This window comes from Nilaparvata lugens, chromosome 2 (genome assembly GCF_014356525.2).
Source record: "Nilaparvata lugens isolate BPH chromosome 2, ASM1435652v1, whole genome shotgun sequence".
Taxonomy (NCBI): domain Eukaryota; kingdom Metazoa; phylum Arthropoda; class Insecta; order Hemiptera; family Delphacidae; genus Nilaparvata; species Nilaparvata lugens.
The window spans coordinates 52,007,912-52,026,108 of NC_052505.1; the positions used below are offsets into that span (position 1 = coordinate 52,007,912).

General features: G+C 35.8%; 1 protein-coding gene across 1 annotated transcript in view; it reads right to left on the bottom strand.

Moving 5' to 3' along the window:
* LOC120348757 overlaps window positions 1-18,197 on the bottom strand; it is a 44,909-nt gene that overhangs the window by 13,856 nt on the left and 12,856 nt on the right. The window lies entirely within an intron of this gene.

The following is an 18,197-nucleotide window of genomic DNA, read 5'->3' on the forward strand; positions in this document are numbered from 1 at the left end:
AGACAATGATTGCTCTGCCTGACCGAGCACTCACCGACGCAGACCTCTACAAGTATGTGTGTTGTCTAAAGCTGAAACACTTTCGAGGAGTGTTTATGCAGGATGTCCTACCATTGGATGGGCCCTTGAGACAAGAGTGTGGTATCATTAACCTGGATACCAGCAGTGGAGCAGGCACACATTGGGTGTACTATGTGAAAAAGGATAATGTCACCCAATACTTTGATGGACTTGGCAACCTGAGACCACCGCAGGAGTTTATTGACTACATGCATCGAGGACTGGAGCCAGCATCAAGGATCGAGTATAACTATGAGCAGAAGCAGGAGGATCTATACTCACATATCTGTGGACATTTGTGTTTGAAGTTCTTGATTGATAATAATTAAAATTGATTAATACCACAATCTGTCCATCTATATTTCTTTTACCCTTTACTCTTAGTATATAAGGCTGATGAAGGGGAATTGATAGTCATTGTATAAAAGTATATTGAGCAGGCAACATCATGATGCTCTATTTTGGAGGTAAAACGTCAGTTCTGGAGAGCAACTATTTTCCACCACTTGATGTGAGCAGTGGTGACTGGGGAATTGGATTAACTGGCTTTACAAGTTGTAACTCAATACCAAATGTTGAGGAAGGTTTTAACAATGTACTACATTTTTATGCAGGTAATAGAATTCCTAAGAAGGGTGATACTAGTGCAGAGATAACACATGACGAGCTTCAGAGTATGGCAAAATCAAAGTTTCATAGCTACTGGAATAGTATGATCTCCAAACATAAACCTGGTGAATCTGATGAGGATGAAGATGAGGAGGTTATTGGTAAAAGGTGTACAAGGGCTACTACTACTACTACCAGTAGAGATTTGGTTATGCATTATGTAACATTACCAACAGGCAGTTTTGAATTTACCACAATTGCCGACTTGCTTGCACAAAGGCTGTTGGAGCATGATATTGAATTCCAGGCAACTATAGATCCATCAACCTTGAAGTGTTTAGGTTTGAGCACTGCTAAGCTGGATTTCAGCCATTCAAATTCAATAGGAAAGCTGTTAGGATTTACTAATACTCAAACAATAGAGGCCAACACGTCTACTAGAAGTGATACTACTGTACAAATCAGTAGACCTAATGTGATACGCGTCATATGTAACATTGTTACTGGATCCTACTCCAATGGAATTAAAGATCACGTGATCTATGAGTTTTACCCCAATGTTGATCCTGGGTATAAATTGGTGGTGACTGTGCAGAATATAATCTATTTACCTGTAGACGTCAAGCAGATTGGTAGCATTACACTGCAGGTAGTTGAGAAGAACGGACGTCTGATAAATAATAGAGGAGAGGAGATTAATATAGCTCTGCATCTAAGACAACGTAAGTGAAATGGTGTTGTTATTTGAAAAGTGGAATCAAGGATTGAATATGGAGGCTGCAGTCCATCCTCCTCCTTCTTCTCTCCATCATCATCCTCTTTCACCTATAAAAGAAGATAAAAGGAAACAAAGATTCATTCAGCATTCAACCTTGGTGAGGTTAACATCAAGGAGCATTGAGTATTTGAAGGAACGAGGCTGTCAAGTTAGACAATAGAAGAAATGGGAGTTTTGGATGTGATATGACGAGGACCTTCCTCAGACGACAGTATCATTGGCTATGACTATCATTCTCATGCCCCCTATACTGCAAGCTTCAATGCCAACGATGAAGTGAGGATACCAATCCAGCAACAGGACATTTACACACTACCATCAGAGAGCTATCTACATCTAGAGTATACTGTGCTTGGAGCTGGCAATGCTGCTGTGGCTGGAACACCATGTGTGTCTGGATTCTTTGCCAATCTGTTTTCAGAGATACGCTATGAAATCAATGATGTAGAGGTGGACAGCATATGTAATCCAGGTATCACCAGTCTGATGAAGAATGCTATGACATTCGAGCAGGATGAACGCAGCAAGATGGAAGCGGCCGGCTACAAGTTTAGTTCAACCACTGGTTTTGCCAATTTTGCTGCAGATGGTACAAAAATGGATGTACCTCTACGATACCTGCTAGGCTTTGCTGAAGACTATAGACAGATTCTGTTGAATGTGAAACAAGAGTCAATCCCAATTTCAATGACTGTGTGAGTGTTGCCGGTGCTAATGTTACAATCACAAAGCTTTTGTGGAGAATGTCGTATTTAGAAGTGGCTGATGATGTAAGAATGCATCTGCTACAGATTGTGCAGAATGACACAGCAATCAATATACCATTTTGACATTGGGAATTGTATGAGTACCCAACCTTGCTGCAAACTACAAAACATACATGGACTGTCAAGTCAACAACTCAGCATGAGAAGCCACGCTACATTGTAGTTGGCCTGCAGACTGCAAGACGAGGTGTAGCAGCAGCTAACAGTTCAAAATTTGACAAGTGTAGTATGAAGGATATTCGAGTGTTTTTAAACAACAAATACTACCCATATGAGAGCATTGATGGTGATGATAATCGTGTCTACAACATGTATACAGCTTTCAATGGAGTCTACAATCATGATATTGCTCGCTCATCTAAACCTCTGCTTGAAACAGGAGCCATAAGCACTGGTAATATAATGTTGTTTGCTTTCGATTGCTCCCGCCAAAATGAATCACTCAAAACTGGAAGTGTCGATGTGAGGATTGAGTTTGAAGCTACTGTCAACATACCCGCCAATACACGAGCCTACTGCTTAATGATTCATGAAATGATCAAAGAGTACCGACTTGACTGGTCTAGTACAGTCAGCATAGAGAGAATATAAAATATTCATGATCTGGATTGTGCAGCTCATTCTCATGTGGAGCGTTGAGTGATACAGTCATGTTCAAGTCGGCTACTGTTACCTTCTCTACTAAGGAAGATGGAGAGATAAGTGAAGGAGAGGATGTGTTAGACAAACTGTTGATGAAGGATGATTCTACAAGTACTACAGACCTACATACTGCTTCTGATGATGGCGGTGGTATTTGAGGACTGTAGTGGAGATGACAACTTTGCAACATTTACACCGAGAAGAGCTAGCAACATTTTCGGTCCACTACCAATCTACCTGATAAACTTCCAAGGATTTGAAGGACTGGGTCATGATTTCATTGTGAAGTGATGGCAGTACTGGAATGTGATGATAATTATCATGTAACAACACATCACTACTTTTTCGAGCCACCCTACCCAGATATGCTGTTCAAAGCTAGTGCAGTGCTTGACAACAATTGTCTACATCAAGCTAAACATGGACTAAGATGGTCAGTCAAGGGAGCCGGTCAACAACATCTTCCCTACAAAGCTCTGAAACCAATTGTTTGCGATATGATTGGTCGATGGCTGTCTGACAGCAACTTGGGACGGTCAATCAAGATCTTTGTCTATGGATGTGACACAATCACTCTATTGGACAAGCTGCTGCAGCTGGATGATAAGGAGAATATAGAGTATGTCGACTTGACATCACCCTATCTCTACTACAAGATACCGAACCTGGAGGAATTGCTGAGGACTAGTGCTGGACATGGAAGCTACTGCCTGGAGCATTACCTACTCAACTATGTGGAGTCTGTGCGGAAGAAGCTGACTGGATCAAGGAAGGAGCCTATGGATGCACCACTACTCTGCGCACTCAATATTGTGAACTCAACCCATGATTGGATTATGACGGCAATGCTGGAAGATAGATATTTTTGTTGTAACCTTTTCATGTCAATAAATAAACATTTGATTTAATTTACTGTTTTCTCATTCACTTTTACCCCCACCACCATCATTATTGACTATAAATAAGTGGAGACGTTTGTCTCTTGAACATCAGTCAATCACTAACTGTTGACAATGTCATACTTTAGAGGTTATGTTCTGTTTGGCGATAGCCAAAGAGTACCTTTGGATACTATCTACAGTCTCAAGTATAGTGAAGTAGCTGTTGTAAATTTGGATAAAGTCTATAATTGGCGAAATGAGGATGTCAAGATTGAATTAATCTTTGATGATCGTTCATCCTGAAAGTATTGGTGTGAATTTGAATGCAGTGACAAGAGTCTAACTCTTATCAGCAACAACAGGAAGGTGACCTTTGCAGGATTCTCATACTGCAGAGATGATGGACGTGTGAAGAGATTCAGAGTTACAGAGGGCTGTTCAGGAGACCCTGCTCTACTAATATCTATCTACAGTGCTGTTTTTCGGGATACTGTACAAACTGATGGAGTATGCAGCATTTCAGAACGAGAGGAAAGGTCAGCAGAGGTCTATCAGGAGACCACAAAATATAGAAGAGGATTTTCAATGACTAATATATATATATATTCTGTTTTATAATGGAAATTAAATGTATATGGGAAGAATAAAAATATGGTTTTCTTCTCTCTACCCACTACATACAAAAAAAATATATCCTCTGGTTCTGTTGATACTGACCTTTACCGCCTTGGATTCGAACCTGGAACCTCCAACTTGTAAGCTGACATGTTAACCACTACACCATAGAGGATTTATGTTTAAAGACTTAAATTATATAGAATATGATACTTCTTCCTACTAATGATAACGAAGAATTGAGAAGTGAGTCATGATGGGGTGACATCATCATAGACCTGTTGACAAGGAAAGTTATCCCCACCACCACCACTACTTTTCTCTGTTTGGTATAAGACAGCTTGTCAGCACTGAGAGGTATTCCATCTACTGCAACATGTTGTCAAACAGTGAGCTATATCTGCGGGATGCAGTGATTGAGCTTAAGGAGGAGGAACTACATAATCATGGTATTATCTTGTTGACAGACTTTTTTAATGATGCAGGACATTTGAGTCCAGAGTCCAGAAGTCCAGAGTCCATGGTCCAGAGTAGTTCTGAGTCCAGAGTCCAGAAGTCTAGAGTCCAGAGTCCAGAATCCAGAGTCCAGAAGTCTAGAGTCCAGAGTCCAGAAGTCCAGAGTTCAGAGCCCCGAGTTCAGAGTGTTGAGAGTTCAGAGTTTGACCAGTTGAAACATGAAAACTTTCATGTTGAATCATATTTCAACAAAAGATATCCATCATGGTGTAATGGTTTACAAACAATTACACCTACACTCTACCTACCTACCTACATTCCTTAACCTAACATCTTACATCCACATATATACAATGAAGATTCGAACCCGGGACCTTATGAATTATTCAAACCCGAGTCCTCCAGAATGGAAAGCAGATGTGCTAACCACTACACCATGGTGGATATATATTTACTTGTTGTTTATTATTTATACTTTAACAACTATATCCAAGCTCATTGCAGCTTCTAGTGAGCTGTAAGTGAACAGTGACTGAACAGTGATTGAACAGTGACTGAACAGTGACTGATCAGTAATTGAACTGACTGACTGACCACTGAGTGGATGACCCCAACCATGCTCCTGCATGACCAACTTGAACTAGAGTGATAGGTCCCCCATTAATGCCCCTAATGCTGGTGGGCATGGCCATTATTCTCATTTATTCCCAATTTCATGTGATTTTTTTTTTTCAAATTTTTTTTTCATTTTTTTAATTTTTTATAATTTGTTTTTATTTTTTTTTAATTTTTTTCTTTAATTTTTTATTAAAACAAACTCTCAAACTGAATGATCATCATGATGTGTGAGGAGACATCTCAAAGTCCCCCACACAAAGTATTCATCAAAATGGATCTTTTAAAATAATAACCAACAATAATAATAAACAATATAGATTGTACTTACTTTGCTATTCACTAAAAACTGCACTGCACTGTAGCACACACACCCACACCCACACACACACTAAAAAGAGCAACTCGTCTTCAACTAGTCAGCAACACAATGATAGCTCTTATGGCTAGGAGCTCCCATATATATATATATATATATATATATATATATATATATATATAATATATATATATATATACCCGAACAGTCTCCCACCACTCCCAAAGGTCGTGAAATTAATTCTAATTTATTTTTATTTAATTTTGATTTTTATTATTTATTGTTTTTTTTCTATTTTTTTTTTTTGGTTGGGTTAGGTTAGGTTAGGTTTGAATGTCGTGGATGACCTTGAAATTGAAATGGCGGTTCCAATGTTTCCAATTTTATCATAAAAGTTAAATTTCCTTTTAATCCTTCAACCCTGAAACTTTTTTAACACTACTAGGATATCGGGGATGATATTCTGCATCCAATTCTGACGTTGAATTGGAAATTTGAGAAAGTTGCAATTTTACACGAATTGGCAACCTTGTAATTTCTTCGGATGGAGGGCCAAGTCTCAACTTATTCTACACAGGCTATAGACGGGATACTTGAGAGGGGGGGGCGGCGGTTGCCGATCACGCCCAGGGCGGCAAAGTCCCTAGGGCCGTGCCTGTCCTCATGAATAAACTGTATTATATTGGTTGGTGTAAGGGATTGAACTGGTTAGGAGCCATCTCTCGGACCGTCGCCAGATTGTCACTATTCTCAATGAAAATAGTATGAGTAGAGAGTTGAATTATGGCGTTCTGCAGGGAAGCACCCTAGGAACAATTTTATTTTTGATTTTTATTAATAACTTGGGAAAGCTGAGTCTACAGAACGGTGATTGCTTCTTATATGCCGATGACACATCTTTATTTTTTGATGGTCGCTCTTGGAATGAGGTCAGGACAAACATGCAGAGTGTGGACTGAATAAAGTGAAAAGATGGTTCGATCATAATCATCTAACTGTCAATGTGAGTAAAACTAAGTGCATGCCAATTTGTCTCAGAGAAGATGCCGAACCTGTGGATTTGGAATTAAGATTGCACTCATGTGGAGCGTTGGATGAATGTATGGTATGTGACACAGTTGAAGCTGTCTCAGAATATAAGTATCTAGGAGTATTATTCGATAAACGTTTGAAATGGAGCTCCCATATAATTTTTACCAGGAATAAATTAAGGGAATTATTATACATTTTCAATTTTCTAAGTAAAATCATGAATATTGAAATGCTTAAGCAAGTATATTATGCGTATGCCCAATCTATCTTACAGTATGGTATCTTAGCTTGGAGAGGCGGCACAAAGACTGTCTTGAATCCCTTGGAAGTGACTCAAAAATCCATTATTAAAACGGTGTTACAGAAAAATAGTAGGTATCCTACTAAAACCCTATTTAATGAGTCTAAAGTATTTAATATTTATCAGTTGTATGTTCCGATCCCTACTTATGCACATCTACAAGAATAAACCAGACATATTCGCTCAAGTCCAACATGACTACACAACCAGGAGCTCGGTGAACATTGGCATTGTTATTCCTAGAGTATCCAAATCAATAAACACAACAAATTCCTTCTATAAAGCAAATATACTTTACTCGAAACTCCCCCAACACATTAAAGACTGAAGCACGGTCCATAGGCGTATACAAACGCCACATTAATAGATGGCTATTGGAGGTTAGTAGGATAAGAATTTTAGATTTTCTTAAATCAGACTATACTTTCTGATACGAGTGGAGTCGAGTGAAGTCAGTGGTAGTGGATGGTTGTGTTTTTTGGAGCAGCTCCGTCTCAGATAAGATAGCCTGTTTTCCTTTTGTTTCTTGCTTTCAGAAGTTTACGTAGAATATTGTGTTCATAACCTTAATTATAACTCGATAGCTTAATATTTTCGCGTCATTGAATATTAAAATAAAATTCAAATTAAATTTTGATAGATTATGCATTATATCTTCGTGCTATAAAATGTAGGTTTTAATTTCTATTACAAAATAAATTAAACAAAGTAATTAGCCTTTTCTTTTTCTTTGCTTTTGCAAACAGTTTCACAAATTGAATTACATAATACACTGTGCGGCATAAGTCACTACCCAGCCGCTAGAGCCCCTGTATTGTTACGGTAGGAGTGGAGGGGATGGGCGACCTTGAACGCTGGCCGGGACTTGTACACAGCTACCGTCTCTGTTCACAGTTTAGTTGTTTTAGTAAAGTTGGTGCGGTAGGTTGCAACTCTTCAGTCAACAGCGTAGCCCAGTCAATGAAGGTCCAAAAAAGCAGTTTCGATCCGAAAATTAAATAAAAGCTGAATTTCCCACCATCGATAGAACCCTCCCAGAGGGTCATTCTCCCAAAAGTCCCAAAAAATCCCCTTGGAGCTTTCCGCCCCAACCCCCTAAAACATGAAAAATGCAGGTAAACACGGGAAATCAATTATCTCTGTAACCATTGATCGGAAACAGTTCTATTATATGCCATTCAATTAGTTACATTATGGACTACAATATTAGTTATATTCATTTTTTCAATAAAATTAACATTTTTCTTGATAAAATGATATATATGTAAAAATTGAGGGGGTTTGTGATTTGATTTTTTGGTTTTCTCCGATTAACCTCGAAACAAGTAGTTTTAAAGAAAAATGAGCCAAATAATTAATGTAGCCACTCTCATTGCAAATCCATTGGTGTATATTGTTATGTATTTGTGATTCAATTTGACGCTGTGGAAGGGGAAACAGTCGACGCGGAACGGCGCGGCTGACTCTCTTAGCCATAGTAAACAGCAAACTGGAAATCAATTATCTCTGTAACCATTAATCGGAAAAAAATCTATCATATGTCATTCGATTCGTTACATTATGGACTAAAATATTAGTCGTATTCATTTCCTCAATAAATCAAACAGTTCCCTTGATAAAATAATATATACATAAAAATGTAGGGGTTTTTCGATTTGATTTTTGTTTTCTCCGATTAACTTCGAAGCAAATAATTTAAAGAAAATTAGACAAATAATTAATGTAGCCGCATTCATTGCGAATCCATTGATGTATATTGTTATTCATTTGCGATTCGATTTGACGCTGTGGAAAGGGAAACAGTCGACGCAGTATGGCGTGGCTGACTCTCTTCACCATAATAAACAGTAAAATACGACAGTAGTAGGCCTACTGCTTTCTAAGTTGCATCTTATTCACACCATGGCGCTCGAAACAATCAATTTTGTCTATTGTTTTGACATGCGATGAAACTAATTTTTCACATTTTAATTCTCTAAATTCTCTAAAATCATTTTGTTGTTATAGATGTGCTAAATCATGCATTCTATGACAGACAAAGATATTGTTTGCAACCGATAAAATATTCATACTATTACATAATATAATACATATTTAAAATATGTGTGTATGATTATAATTCTATGCTAAAATTTATCATAAGTTTTTTCAAAAACTGAGATAAATCATAGATTACAATAGTGTTAACAGTGGCAATTTCCTGAAAAATCATAGCGTGCAGTCTTAGCTGTTTTCTACAGTTAATATTCTTCAAGCCAGGTTGATAATATACCTTCAGTTGAGCCAAATATATATGATGGCTGAGGCATAAAAAAAATATACATTGGGATAGTTGAGTCGAAGCTTTCAATGATTCTCTCTGTAAAGTAGCTTATCTTCCGTTCTTACTAGTTGAATCTAGATTATTAAGACAGTTCAATATGAAAATTCAGTAGATTCTAAAGATGAAAGCCATGCAAAAATACAAATTAAGGAAGAGTAAGCATGCATAAAAGGTAGGAAAATCATGAAAGTGTTTCACATTTAACCACAAAGTACCCTACCGTATAAGATTAATTGAAAGACGATTCATCATCTTCTATTATTTTTGTTAACACATCGATTTTTCACCTCCACTCGCATCTTGTCATTCACTATACAAGGTTGGCAGAAGCTTTTCTTTATGTCGATTAATGTTGATTGAAATTGATTTTGATTAGGGCACCAAAAGGATAGATCATTTTCTATTTGAAGCATTCAAATTGAATCTATTTACAGATTTAGTTGGGTGAAGCTATTTGAAAAATGTACCTGATTATCAATTCCATGGTTTTTATACCATTCTAGTTCATTGTGATCATTGAAGGGTTGAAGTGATGAGTTAGTTCAAGTGAATTCTAGTACACAAGTATATTGTGCTTATGATGGGCTCTTCTTTATTTTCTATCGATGTTTTGCTCCAGTAGAGAAAATTAAAAATGTTGGTTCCACATTTTATAAGCTTTATAAATAATATAATTTGATAAGTCCAATATCAAATTAATCGATGTTGACTTTCATTGTATCGCTTTGTATCAATGTTACTTGCACTGTTTGCAATTCATCACTATTCTCTCAAGAATTAGTTTTTTATGAATTTCATGATATGAAAATTGAAATTCAAATGCTTTTTGGATGACGTTCACATTCCACTGGATTTTTCAATAATTGTTACGTTGAAGAGTGAGGCAAGTCAATCCATTTGGAAGTAAAAGGAAATCACAGTGCGATTTGAACAGTGGATAGTAACTTTGAAATTCAGTTGCTCAATTCATTATGGCTTGATACTATCATTTATAATTATAGTTGATCAGAAATATGGATTGTCTATAATGTTTATATTTCAGTTTGACCAATCTTCTATCACAGTCTCGCTTTCATTCATAAACATGATAATCCTAAATATGTTGGGGTACCTTAAAGATGTAGCTTATCTTACGTCGAACAATGTACAATATAAAAAATTTTCATTAAATTACTATTATGATAGGTAATCATTGGAATTTCTGCCTGTGATTGAGAAAAAGTCATTTTATGAGCCTTGAAATTCATACCTAGAGAAAGTTGCATTATTACTAGAAATTTTGTTATTTTTACTATTTATTATAGGTACTGTACATTGATTTCTGTGATTATAGAGATCATATTCTGATCTCTATTCTTTATTCTGAATCAGGATAAGGATAAATAGGGAAATTGTGAGATGGGGATAACATCCATAGTTACATAGCATCAATTTGAAAGCTCTGATAATAATGATTTGAACGGAACTGCGATTCTGGCTTGGTATTGCCTCTTCATGTTCAGTGAGAATAGTAAGCTTCAGAATAATTCGTTCTCACTATATGTGATAATATTTGGTAACATTTGTTAATATTTGAACCGAATGTGCAACAAATTGATCTACTTTCAGCTTGAAAATTTTTTTGTTTTTTTGTTCTTGAAAATAAATTTTGAATCTTAATTTTTCACAAAATAAGGATAAGATGAAGGAGTCGGACACATAATATAACATGAAACTTTGATGAAAAACATCAATATCTGAAATTAGAGTTATCAAATTGTGCTACCTCTGACTCGTATGGAGAAGGCACACTTCAAATTAATATAATAAATTCTGTGAGAAAACAACGAAATCCTGATTTTTATCATGAGCATGGTTAAATCAAGAAAATTGTAATATTTTTTAAGAGTATTGAAAAGTGAAAATCTATATACAGCGCATGTCAAAACAATAGACAAAATTGATTGTTTCGAGCGCCATACTGTAAATGAGATGCAATGTAGACAGCAGTATTATTCTGTTTACTATGGTGAAGGGAGTCAGCTGCGTCGGATGTTTCCCCTTCCACAGCGTCAACTTGAATCGCAAATACATAACAATATACATCAATGGATTCGCAATGAATGTGGCTACATTAATTATTTGTCTAATTTTCTTTAGATTATTTGCTTCGAAGTTAATCAGAGAAAACAAAAAAATCAAATCAAAAAACCCCTAGATTTTTACATTATATTATTTTATCAAGAAAACTGTTAATTTTATTGAAAAAATGAATATAACTAATATTGTAGTCCATAATGTAACTAATCGAATGGCATATAATAGAGCTGTTTCCGATCAATGGGTACAGAGATAATTGATTTTCCGTGATTACCTGCATTTTTCAACTTTGAGGGGTGCTAGGGGGGAAAGCTCCAAGGGGATTTCTTGGGACTTTTGGGAGAATGACCCTCTGGGAGGGTTCTATCGATGGTAGAAGATTCAGCTTTTATTTAATTTTCGGATCGAAAAAACCTTTATTGACTGGGCTAGCGTCTGTCATCATGAATAGAAAACTGTCAGTTCAACAAAGAGTATTTATTATACAGATGTGGATCAAGTTTGATCGTAATTACGAAAAAGTACGTGAACAGTTCTGCATAAAATTTCCTAATGTTGTGCCACCGTGTAGGAAAAGTATGTATAATTTAAATAAACACTTTGAAAGCACAGGCACAGTCGATGATTTACCCAGATCTGGTCGCCCTGTTTCTGTGACTACTGAAGAAAATTTACACCAGGTAGCACAATCATTTGTCATTAGTCCGAAGAAATCAGCAAGACGTGCTTCCAAAGAGTTAGGCATTTCAGATAGAAGTGTTAGAAGAATCTTATCAGAGTTAAAAATGAAACCGTACAGGCCGGCTTTATTGCAAGCTCTACATGAAGACGATCCAGACCGACGCTTAGAATTTTGCGAGTGGTATACGATTCGTGATGAAGGAGATCCTAATTTTTTTAAGACAGTCTTGTGGACAGATGAAGCGTCATTTAAACTAAATGGCAGGATAAACAGACACAATTGTGTTTACTGGTCTGACCATAATCCCTTCCAAGTCATTGAAGAAGAATTGAATGTTCCAGGCGTTACTGTTTGGGCAGGCATTTGCAGCGTTGGTATCATAGGTCCATATTTTTTTCAAGGTACTGTAACTGCCGAAACGTACAGAGCTATGCTAGATGAAGTTATCATTGAACTAGACAATAGTCCTATTTTTGAGTGTATTAGGCATAACCTTATCTGGCAACAAGATGTTGTCCCTCCTCATTACGGTTTAATCGTTAGGGATTTCCTGAACGAAAATTTCAATGAGTGGATAGGCAGACGCGGTACTGTTGAATGGCCGTCACGGTCGCCAGACCTTACACCGTGTGATTTTGCCATTTGGGGCATTTTAAAAGACAAGGTTTTCGCGACAAAACCAAGAAATGTGGAACATTTGAAAGAGTTAATAGAGGAAGCGTTTCAAAATGTTTTCGGTAATGCTTCAAAGCGGTGTGAAGATATCTGTAAATCAGTGGCCAAACGTGCATCAAAATGTATCGAGCAAAATGGTGGACACTTTGAGCAGTTTAATTAAATCACATACACACATGTAAGTTATTTATTTTCACTATTGTTATTAAAGAATTTATAAAATACCGTTGTATATTAGTTTTGATGTTCATAACCTGATTATCCATAAGTTCGGGGTAGTGACTTATGCCGCACCCTGTATTACTAAGTCCTAGATTGATCACAGTCAGCAACAGTAAATAAAAATTTTCTCTGATATTTTCTTAACTTTGTTACTAGTATCGTACTGTTCTTGTATAGTTCAAAATAGTCTTTTTACTTATCATTTTTTACTTGCTCTGCTTCTCATAAAGAACGAATTTATAAAATGGTAATTATTTATCATAACTTATTTCTATTTTGTAAGTGGCAAACAAATTTAATGTGTTCCAAGACTGTCCCTGTAAGCGTCGTATATGGGTGAATAATTTGTAAACCCTGTGCGGCCTTGCTCAGGATATCTGTCGCGCTTGTCCCGGAACTGGACGGGATACGCGCGATTTATATGTTTGGATTCACAAGCGCCACATTACCTTAAACGAACTATCCTTACTTGTTTGAAGTGAGAAGCGGGCTAAACTATTTAACGGTTACTCTGAAATATATTTCTCAATTATTAACTGTTTATTTCATACGAAAGATAGCAAACTATCTAATCAGTTTGTTTGTTTCAGTGCGATAGAATAGTATAGTCTCTTGTTTTGAATTGTCTCCTTTCTAGCTCAAAGTATCACTTCCCGAATTTTATCTTTATAAGCGTAGTAGACTTCATTATCACTCAAAATATATATTCTTACACTTTATCTGTGAGATTCCATCTAGTCACCTTGATACCCCCCTGGTACCAATATCAATTGTTGCTTTTACTTTATTCTTCTGACACAACAGCGTTCTAAGCGCTTTAAATATTACTCTTATTAATTTCCTTTTTTAACTTTGATAACTGATACATCCTATGTCAATCTGTTTCACTCTTCCTATTTGGATTGGACTCTATTTGATTATTGGGCAAACTCGGTAGTAATTGTTTATTGCAAGTTCGAAATGTAAGACTTTTATCCGTTTATCAATTTTACAGAATTAACTAATTTATTCTCACTCATTATTTTGATTCACTTTCTGCTGAGCGACAGTGTCATACGGTACTAACTAATCGTCTAAACTCGATCTTTGAATGGAAATGGATGATATCATCTTAAGTAAAACTAATAAGGGTAGTCCTAAACTCACTTTTAGAGATTTTTCGTACAGACTAACAGGTTTTAATACATCTGGTCTAGCTCAATGGCGTTGTCTATCTAAGTCTTGTAAAGCTACCTTGAAAACCGACAAAGATGCTACGAAGATTGAAGAAATCAATGTTAACAACTTACATAACCATTCTCCACCTGAAAATAAATTAAATCAGCTTTTTAATGATTCGATTACTGAGGATTCAGTAATAACTGTTAAAGAAGGACAGTCTTATCGTGGAGATTCTCCATCACCTTGTGTGTCATTAATAAATGAATCTCTAAGGGAAGTTGAACTCCAAAAACAAAGAGACGACATAATTGCACATTCTATGAGCTAACAGATAGAGTTGGAGAAAAAAAATTCCTTGTTAGAGTCTCTCCAGGCGAATGATGAACTTGAAACGGCCCTCCAAGATCAGGCCTTATTGAAACATGAAAATGAAAACATAATTGAAAACAATGCAAGAATGTTGACAACAATAGAAGTTCTGGAGGCAGAAAATATCTTATTGAGAGCCGAGAATAAATCTCTGAAAATTGAGACAGAAGAATTTAAGAAATTTCTATTCACCAGGTGACACTATAATTGATTCATCTTTCGAGTGTGGTGCAATAAGAGTAAAAAACTCTTTCAATGTTTTCAGCAAATCTGGAAAATTGGCTATGTATAATAAGGAAAATGAGAATATAGATGCAAATTATAGTAAAAGAAAATCATCTGCCCAAACTGACAAAACCCAAAATAAAAATAGGGTGATAAGACAGGATCAAGATGGTAGTAATGATGTGATCGAGAAAAACGGAAATAAAGTTAAGTCACATGTACAAGTGAAGAGGAAAAATTATACTAATTTTAAAAAGAATACTATCATTAGAAATAAAATATTAATTTTGGCGGATAGCCATGGAAGAAAAATAATGGATTTTATTGGTGAAAAACTTCCAAATTAATTTTGAAACCCAGGTTTTCTTCAAACCAAATGCTACACTGAGTCAAATTGTTGAAGGAGCTGATAGGCAAACGAAAAATTTTGGTCCAAATGATTATCTTATAGTTATGGGTGGCACAAATGACATTAAGGCTAACACAGTGCAGAATGTTAATGATGTGAAGAAAGTACTTGATAGCTTGGTTCCGATAAGTCTGAAAACAAATCTTATAATGACAACTATTCCAAATCGCTTCGACAGACCCGACCTGAACCATTCGATAAACAAGATGAACGAAATAATACACAAACACATAAATAGTATTTCAAGAAAGAATGTAAAGAGGATAAGTATTTGTTTTCTCAATGAGAGATTGAGGAGGGAAAATTTCAATCAATATGGGCTTCATCTCAATGGATCGGGGAAAGAAATCCTGTGCACTAGACTGGCAGAAATAATTGTAAATAAATCACCTTGCAACAGTGCAGTAAGCGAAGATTCTTTTTTAGTGAGATGGCTGAAGAGAGGGAAGAAGCCTTGGTGTGTCCTAGTACAGTTATTCGGTTTGATCTTCCTTTGCTGACGGATACAGAGAGTATGGAAAAAGATTCAAACCACTCAAAGTGTTTAAACGATTTAATTCTTATTCACCAAAATATACAATATATCAGAAATAAAGTTGATAGGATAAATGTATTTTTGAAAGCTGAATCTCCACATGTTGCTGTTTTTACAGAACATGGACTCACAGATGCTGAAATATCACAGTTGAAATTTGATGGCTACAACATAAATGGAAATTTTTGTAGAAAATCACACAGAAGTGGTGGAGTTTGTATTCTAGCAAGAAATACTGTTAAAGTCCGTAAACTCCCTTACCTAGATAGTTGTTCGATTGAAATGGATATGGAAATAGCTGGAGTGGAAATAGGAAGAGGTAGAGAGAAGTTTGTGATTGTTGGAGTATACAGATCACCAAATGGAGAGTGGAATAATTTCTGTGATCGAATTGATACAGTTTTGCATGATCTGACAAACAAGTATGATAATATAATAATTGCTGGCGATTTCAATGTGGATCTGAATGTGGAGAGCTCTATGAGTGATACGTTTAGAGACATATCTACTGTGAATAATCTTACCATAAAAGTGAATAAGTTCACTAGAATCACTAGAAACTCACAAACAATAATCGATAATATAATGACCAACATAAATGACTGTGAAGTGGCAGTGAGAAGCTCTGAACTATCCGATCACACATTTCAGTTTTTGAAAGTGACCAGTGGTTTGTATGTAGCTGAAAAAATGAAAAGATGTATTGAAGAAATTAGAGAAATGTCTACAAGTAACCTGAACTGTCTTAATAACCATTTATCCAGAGAGAAGTGGAGAAGTATGTATAGTGAGGTTGATCCAAGCAATCAGTTTTTGGAATTTTCAAAAACGCTTGATTATTATTTCAATATTTCCTGTCCAATAAAGAGAATTAAAATTAGCTGTACGGAAAATAAAAATAAGTGGATCACTGAGGATATATTACAATATATTACAGGATGTAAGAAATGCTTTCAAATTATTCTCGCAGAGTAGAGATGCAACAAAAGAGAGAGAGTACATGAACTTGAAAAAGCACTATACAAATGAGATAAGAAGAGCAAAAAGCAATTACGTTGTGGATACTTTGAGTGCGTCAAATAACCTGAATAAATGTGTCAACTTTTTGACTGAGAATTTATCGTAAATGATTGTGTTGCATTGTTCCATGGTGTCACCGAGGCTGAGTTGACAGAATTAATAGATAAATGGATTATTTAAATAGAGATGATATATAAAAATTTAAAATAATAGTTTCAAAATAAAGTTTTATTGAGAACAAATATAAAATGTGAATTCTAAACTTGTAATTTATAATTTTTTTTGGTGACGTGTCCGTAACATCGACATTGAAGAAGCTCTGCTCTGTTCCTTGTAGCTTGGCTTCTTCCTCCTTCTCTCTGAAACTTATGGCTGGCTATGTGTGTTGTAATTAGTGCTGTCTGAATATTTTTCTGTTTAAGTGAATTTATTAATGTTTTAAATTGAGTTTTAAACAGTTTATAGTGTTCTATTTTGTCTGTATATTGTTTATTGTGTATACAAGCCAATAGCCACTGTTTTTCAACTATATAAACTGGATAAGTACTTAGCTCATAGTGACTTTAGATGCTTAGGCTTGTAAGATACTGTTCTTTGTGTATTTGTGTAGTATATTGCCAAAATTCTTCTGAAGATTATAAGTTCATTTGCTCTGAAAACTGGATTTCTCATTCATAGGCGATAGATCCATTCATAGTTTATCAAGAATCTATTACATTGGAGCCGACAACTATCCTTAGGTTAATAGGTGTGAAATGCTATCCAACCGATTTAGGAAAAATTGGTAGCACGGCAGTATGGAGGATCATAAATGATGAAAAAACTGGATCAAGGCAAACAAATGGTAACAGGCACATTGGTAGTATGAAAACAAAAGAGGGCAATGTTTTGAAAGATGGAAACGAGATTTGTGAATATCTAAATAAGTTCTTCCAGGAAGTTGGCTCAAACATTGAAGACTCAGTTTTGGATGGTTTTACCCAATCATGTGTTGAAACAGAAAATGACTCAAGCCATATTGAAAAGATGGTTGTTGCTCCTTTCACAGAAACAGAAATTCTCGAAATTATTGATCCCCTGAAGAGTAAGAGGGCAACTGGTCTTGATGGGATCTCAACTGTTGTTATAAAAAGTTGTAAAAAGTATTTAATTGCTCCATTAACAGTATTGGTGAATAAGTCCTTGGAGTGTGGTGTATTTCCTCAGAAATTGAAAGAGTCGAAGATAGTGCCAATCCACAAGAGTGGCGAAGAAAATCTGGCAAATAATTTTCGACCAATCACTATAGGGAATGCACTGGGTAAAATCTATGAAAAAGCAATGTTAATTCGTTTTGTGGAGCATTTGTTTCGAAATGGAATTTTATCATCCGAGCAACATGGATTCCAGAAGGATAAATCAACCAGGTCAGCCATTGCGTCT